This window comes from Aplysia californica, unplaced genomic scaffold, assembly GCF_000002075.1.
Source record: "Aplysia californica isolate F4 #8 unplaced genomic scaffold, AplCal3.0 scaffold00073, whole genome shotgun sequence".
Lineage (NCBI taxonomy): Eukaryota > Metazoa > Mollusca > Gastropoda > Aplysiida > Aplysiidae > Aplysia > Aplysia californica.
This window is the reverse complement of record NW_004797343.1, coordinates 1,049,943-1,056,278: the sequence shown is the minus strand read 5'-3', so window position 1 is coordinate 1,056,278 and position 6,336 is coordinate 1,049,943. Positions and strand designations below refer to the sequence as shown.

At 40.4% G+C, this 6,336-nt stretch overlaps 1 protein-coding gene across 1 annotated transcript in view; it reads right to left on the bottom strand.

The window, feature by feature from the left end:
- Nucleotides 1-6,336, bottom strand: part of LOC101859228 (microtubule-associated protein futsch) — a 55,873-nt gene that overhangs the window by 40,375 nt on the left and 9,162 nt on the right. Inside the window, exon 2 of the mRNA XM_005093967.2 lies at nt 3,717-3,773. The gene's annotated coding sequence lies outside the window, so the exon portion shown is untranslated. The remainder of the gene's footprint in view (nt 1-3,716; nt 3,774-6,336) is intronic.

Genomic DNA, 6,336 nt, shown 5'->3' with positions numbered 1-6,336 from the left:
AGAGAGAGAGAGAACGGGAGACAGAGAGACAGACAGAGAGAGAGAGAGAGAGAGAGAGAGAGAGAGAGAGAGAGAGAGAGAGAGAGAGAGAGAGAGCTGAAAATACTTCTTCTTTGATTTCTATTCAAAACATTTCCCTCATGATGAAGTGCATCATTATCATAAACAACACACGTAAGCACCGATTTTAACAGTGTCCATAGAGACATTAACACCATGTTGGCACTCTTTTTGACGGGCTTGCGTAAGAAGCCTGGCCACCAAAGGTATAAGTAGCTCATTCTGTAAGCGATGATATTAATTTGCTAGATTGCCAGATTTCTAAGCGATTATTCTTGAACAAACAACTAGCTGCCAGCGTTTTTCTTCTTCTCTTGCCACGATCCAAGAAAAGCCACACCGGATGTTTTGGCGTATTGGTTCGTTAATTACTTTGAAGCTGCGCAGCTCATGAGTTGCACACCTCGGCATAAAAAAGAAGAAAATGTATCCGAGAATAGATTAGTATCTTTGCACTATAGGCTTGTGGCTTGTATTGTTATATCCTAGATCGTGAACTTTGACACACTCTCCCTAAACTTTGAAGGCACTATTAATTTGATTCAAATGGATGATGAACGAGGAATAAGGTGCCGTGAATTCTCAACTTTAGCCAAGACGTTACGGGGTGGCTCCGATCTGGGTTGTTTAGCATTTTGCTAATACATGTATGAAGAAATATCAAAGAAGTTGTAATAGAACTAGAGGTCGCAGCTGTGACATCACCTACGTAAACTCACTATGGCTGTGTGGGCCCAGTAGTCCCACTCGGCTTGCTTTATCGCCATTTTGAGAGGATTAGAAACAGCGCTGTCACGCTGCGCGCCCCTTGCATCGCCTCGATCTTCGTAGAGTTTGAAGTTCAGTTCAGTTTTATTTTAAGTTTTCTTTTTGTTTCCTGTTGTTGTTGTTGTTGTTTAATCATATAACATACACTCCTACACAATGCCCCACCTGCTGACCGATTTTGGGAAATACAAATGCACTTAAAAGTGGGCTACAAATGAACAGAGAGATATAATATGAGGTAGTGTTGGGTTTTTTCCCCCGGATGTGGTGGGGGAGGGGTGGATGGAGACAAGGTGAGTAACTGAGTTTGTTCAGAAAAGGACAATTTCATACTCACAAAATGGATAGCTTTTATGTCATGTTGTCTACACTCTCTTTCTCCTAACTCAAAGGCTAAGTCTTCCTTGGGTACGAAAGGGGTCAAGACCGGGTTGATTATTAAATATATCATCAATTCGTCATTGTCTCAGAGTGGGAAATTAATTGCAGGCTGGGATACTGTAAATCACTCATTGTTCGGATCCTGTGCGCACACCCAAAGAGCGTAATTATATACTGACAACATTCTAAAAAGCGACACTTAGTTAAATAGCCGGTTTATCTTAAAAGTTCACAAAATTTTCTAAAATATGCGTTGACTGGCAATGGTGTTCGGCTACACCACACCTCATTTTCCATGAACCCCAGCTGCTGCTGTTGAACATGCTGTTTGGCACCGGTTCCGCAAATGAGACAGAATATTACGCCGCTCTTATTGGTAGGTGGGTAGTCATGTCTGGTTGGCTACTGTATATTCTCTTATCTCAACAACATCGACAGGGGTTCTTTTCCGTTCAGCCAGCCTTGAAGGTGTACTAGAGTTGCAGCTGGAGCTTCTTGCAGTTTCTCAGACACCTTCCTGATTCCAGAGGGCCGATACGAGCGTCTTGATGCGGTCAGCGGTGCTAAATCTAGATCTAGACATACTGTTTGGGAGACGCGCAGCAATATATTTCAATACAATTGTTTGTTGTTTTTTTTTTTTGGGGGGGTTTTTTTTTTTTTGGGGGGGTTTCGGTTTAACATCTGATCATCAAGTCCATCTTTTTCATTTAAAAAAGTACAGATCCATGTGGTCTCACCATGTAAAAGACCCAATTTGCATCATTAGGTGATTGTCTGGCCCATTTACATGTACACAATCACAAAAATCCCTATGAGTACATTTTAGCGATAGGCAAATGACATGAAAAAGAAATCAACACCAAAAGACTTCGCAGAGTATCATTAATCCGTGTTTCTGCTGTGCACTGACTGGCCTTTATTCCTCTCCGGAATGGCGGCGCGGCGCTTTTCCCTTTCGTCAACCCGCAGCCACCTCCCGAATCGTCAGCCTTCACCCAACCTTTGACACGGGTCAAACTTCCATCTATTTATAGGTAGTTAGATCTACCGGAACATGTATTAGGCGAAGTGATGTGCAATGATAGTCGCAATAGAGAGATTGTTTTGGTCTCTCTTTACTCATCTGCACCACTCGAATTTAATTGATGTTTTTCCCTGGACTCTGCCTTTACTAAAGTCTCGAATTTAGATCTAGTAGTAATCTAGTTGCAGGTTGCAGATTTAATAAATTGCCGACAGAGAGAGAGAGGGAGAGAAGGGGGAGGAGTAGATCTTGCGAGTAAGTTGCGAGAACTTCCGGGCAAAACAAAATGGCGACCCGCGTAGTTCGGCTCGATTCGAAAAGTGAAAGAGCCATAGCATCTTTGTAGACGATCAAATTAGCTTACTTTTGTGCTATAACGTCATTTTTTTCTTTGCTTTTGTCAATTTGATCATCCACACCGATAGAAAGTATTTCGAAATTAGGAAAAACAGGTCTTGTTTCACACTGGGTGAGAATAGCCAAATAGCAAGTCTCACCCGGGGTGAGAGGTCAATCGTAGGGTTTTTCTCACCCAGGGTGAGGATAACCAGTCCACTTCCTTACTTAAATGATTAGATGATTAAACTTGATCTCTTATTGACAATATAAAAGTCAATTTAAGCTTCATTTCGTTAGAAAAAATGTGTTAGGTTTGCTAACTTCTTAGACTTTGTGTTAAACAACACTTTTAACAAAACGAATCCTTACAAGCCTAGGCTTGGCCTTTGTAATCTCGAAAGTTTAGAAGTAGAAGTAGAAGAGTCTACTACTAGAGTCTAGAGTCTAGTCCAATTTATATAATCTCTTGAATGTACATGTACTGGATAACAGAAATCTGCAACCTGCCACTAGATCTAGATTACAACTCTAGATCTAGATCTAGATTCGAGATTTTAGTAAAGGCAGAGTCCAGGGAAAGACTTCAAGAAATTCTCATGGTGATGAGTAAAGAGAGACCAAAACAATCTCAATAAATAATATATCGCGACTATCACGGCACATCACTTCACCTATACATGTTCCGGTAACTACCTATAAATAGATGGAAGTTTGACCCGTGTCAAAGGTTGGTAGGCCTATGTGGCTGACGATTCGTTAAGTGGCTGCGGGTTGACGAAAGGGAAAAGCGCGGCGGCGCGCCCCTCAAGTTTGACACTCACGACGTCACAGCTAAGACCTCTAGTTCTATTCATAACCTCTTTGAATGCATAGATAACAGGGATTTTTTCTAATCTTCAGTACCGATTGCGTGTATTCGGGAAACATTTTGTCGGAATTTAAATTCTAAATGTAAAAAAAAAAAGAAGAAGAAAAGGTAAGTTTGGTACAATATTTGAAAATGAAACCTGAAAGAAAAAGTTGCTCTCTGGGCTTAGAATCTAACACAGCTGAACAGCTTCCTAAAGGAAACAAAATCTTTGACCGACTAACAACTAGATAAGAAGATATAAGTATAAAATAATGCTATAGTTGTACTTACCCACAGCACCACAGCGGTTGCTTATTGGGTGCTACCTATTCCTGGACTCGTCCTTTCCTGTGGGGAACACAACAAGCGAAAACATTACAATTTTGTGTATGATCCATGATCAGCTTACAAGTTAACCCTCTAATTTATTATTAAAGGTTTTTTTTCTATTTATCTATCTGGCATGGTTGTGAAATTGTTTTGTATGGGTGTAACGGTGTGTAATGCATGTATTTAATGATAATGTGTGTTTGTATATTTATAATAATGTATCATGTATATTTTGTTTGCCATTGTAGTTCAAATTTCCGCACGGGATCAATAAAATGTAATTTACAAAAAGAAATAATCTATCTATCTATCTATCTATCTATCTATCTATCTATCTATCTATCTATCTATCTATCTATCTATCTATCTATCTATCTATCTATCTATCTATCTATCTATATATTTATCTATCTATGATTGTCATTGTCCGTGTGAGTGTTTTACGCCCCCCCCCCCCCGCCCCACCCAAATAAAATCAAATCTACAGAACAAGGATAATTAATTAGCGGCGGCTGCCTGGCTCTACCTTTCAGGTACATGAACTACCTAACGGACGACGTCTGTAGAAAGTGAGTTCACCGGTCCCTGTGGTGTTGCGGTTAGGCTCATCGCCGTTGTACGCAGCAGACACGAGCTTGATTCCGAAGTAGGGAACGTTTTTATTTAATAAAGTATCTATTATCTATTTGTGGTGGCCGAATTTTGCTATTCAAAAGGCTTTTTAATGGCTGCTTCGATCGACATGCGGTTTTCGCCAAAAGATTCTTTAAAATATTCTCCAGATCATGACGCCCTTCGATTTTTTCGGTTTTGAGACAGTTTTAGCGCAAACAGCTAAACTTCTTTATTTCGCCGATCGCTTTTGTAGGCCAACGCTTCTGTCTCTGTAATTTTAGAAAAAATCTGCCAGGTTTGTTTATTTCAAGTCGTACTTCCGTTCAATATTGTTGCGCATTGTCGCGCAATACTGAGCACTATTTTAAGTGTGCGACCCGTATAGATCTAGCCTCATGTTTTCTTTTTTTACTTGATGCTAAATTCGACTGTGATCCTTTCGTTTAATGCCCATCATCGCTATTTTATTGCCCCATTCCAGTAGAGAATAAATTAATACAGTAGGCCAATGACTTTTAGTTGATATTAATGCACCGATCATTCCTTTCATCGAAAGGGGGCCCAGCTAGTATCTCTTAAATATTTGGCAACTAGGAAATACGTGTGTCGCTTTTCTCTCAAGATTTGTTGCTCCATTCCTTCTAAGTGTAAATTATATAGTAGGCCAATGACTTTCAGTTGATGTTATTGCACCGATCATTCCTTTCACCGAAAGGGGCCCCAGCTAGTCTAATATCAATACTGAAATGTTTTGTTTCTCTTTCAGCCCGGGTTGGCCCTGACAGACAGAGTCGACGTAAATTTTAATCAGTTGAGTTCTAGTGGGTGTAAAACGTCCACAATTTCAATTTCAGCATCAGCTTCGACTTTGTCGGATATGTTGTTGTTGTTTTGTTTTTTAAAGTAGGTATTTTCACTCCCCAAGGGACACAACTTAGATTTAATCTAACAAGCAGGCTTCCGACCCTGCCGTTCATGGTCATACCGGACTGAGAGAAATACAACATCCTAGCAGAAAGACCAAAGATACTCGATAGAATTTCTTCCCACTAGGGAATCGAACTTGGATCGCCTGCGAGAGACAGCGAGCGAAGCGCACCGCTACATCAGCTGCGCCGGGTCTGAACGCCTGACTGTTAGAGGAAAACAAACAGCTTTCCTACCAATACCAAGGAACACGGATCGAGAGCAAGACACGCGTCATAATGTGGTAAACACAATCCAGGTTTTTCTTTAACCCCTTCTATATTTAGATTAGATATGTTTCTCTCAACGTTTGTACAGGAAAGACAAAATCTTCACATTAGAACAGAGCTGGTGGTTAGCGGGTGCTTTGATGAAGTTTGCGCCTTCTTTGCTATGAAACCTCGATCGTCCTTATATCTCCTTCTTTTTGTGTTAGTTACTCTCTTGTAACACCTTTAATCTTCTGCACTAATATTATGACCTTATTGTTCTGCAAGTGCACTAAAACTCTTATTAGGACAAATCGTGTAAGAGATTTTTAAAAAGCGACAACATCCTTCCACTTAAAAAAAAACAACAATAATGAACAGCAACTGTTGTAATTACTTCTGCTAAATTTTCCCCAACAAACCAGTGGGAAAATGGCAGAGAACCAGTTTGGGAGAACATGAGAATTCATCAGTCTACACAACTGCAGTGGAGATGTTAAATTAAATATTAATGGAGTTTTTGTCTGTTTTCTGAACTGCTCGCAGAAACGAAATACGACTCGGTTGGGGTAATGCTCACGTGAGCACAGAGCTCCGTGCGCTGAGGTTGAGGCTCAACAGGAAACACAACACAGAGATAGTGTAGCATCTTTGCGCCGCGCCGTGTTATTTCTGGAATGTGCCTCGAGAAGTCTTTGTTTCGAAAGGATGACGTATCTTTAAAGACATCCTTCAGATGACCTCTTTTTTTGTTTTTGTTACTCCCTTGTAACACCTCTAATCTTCGAGGA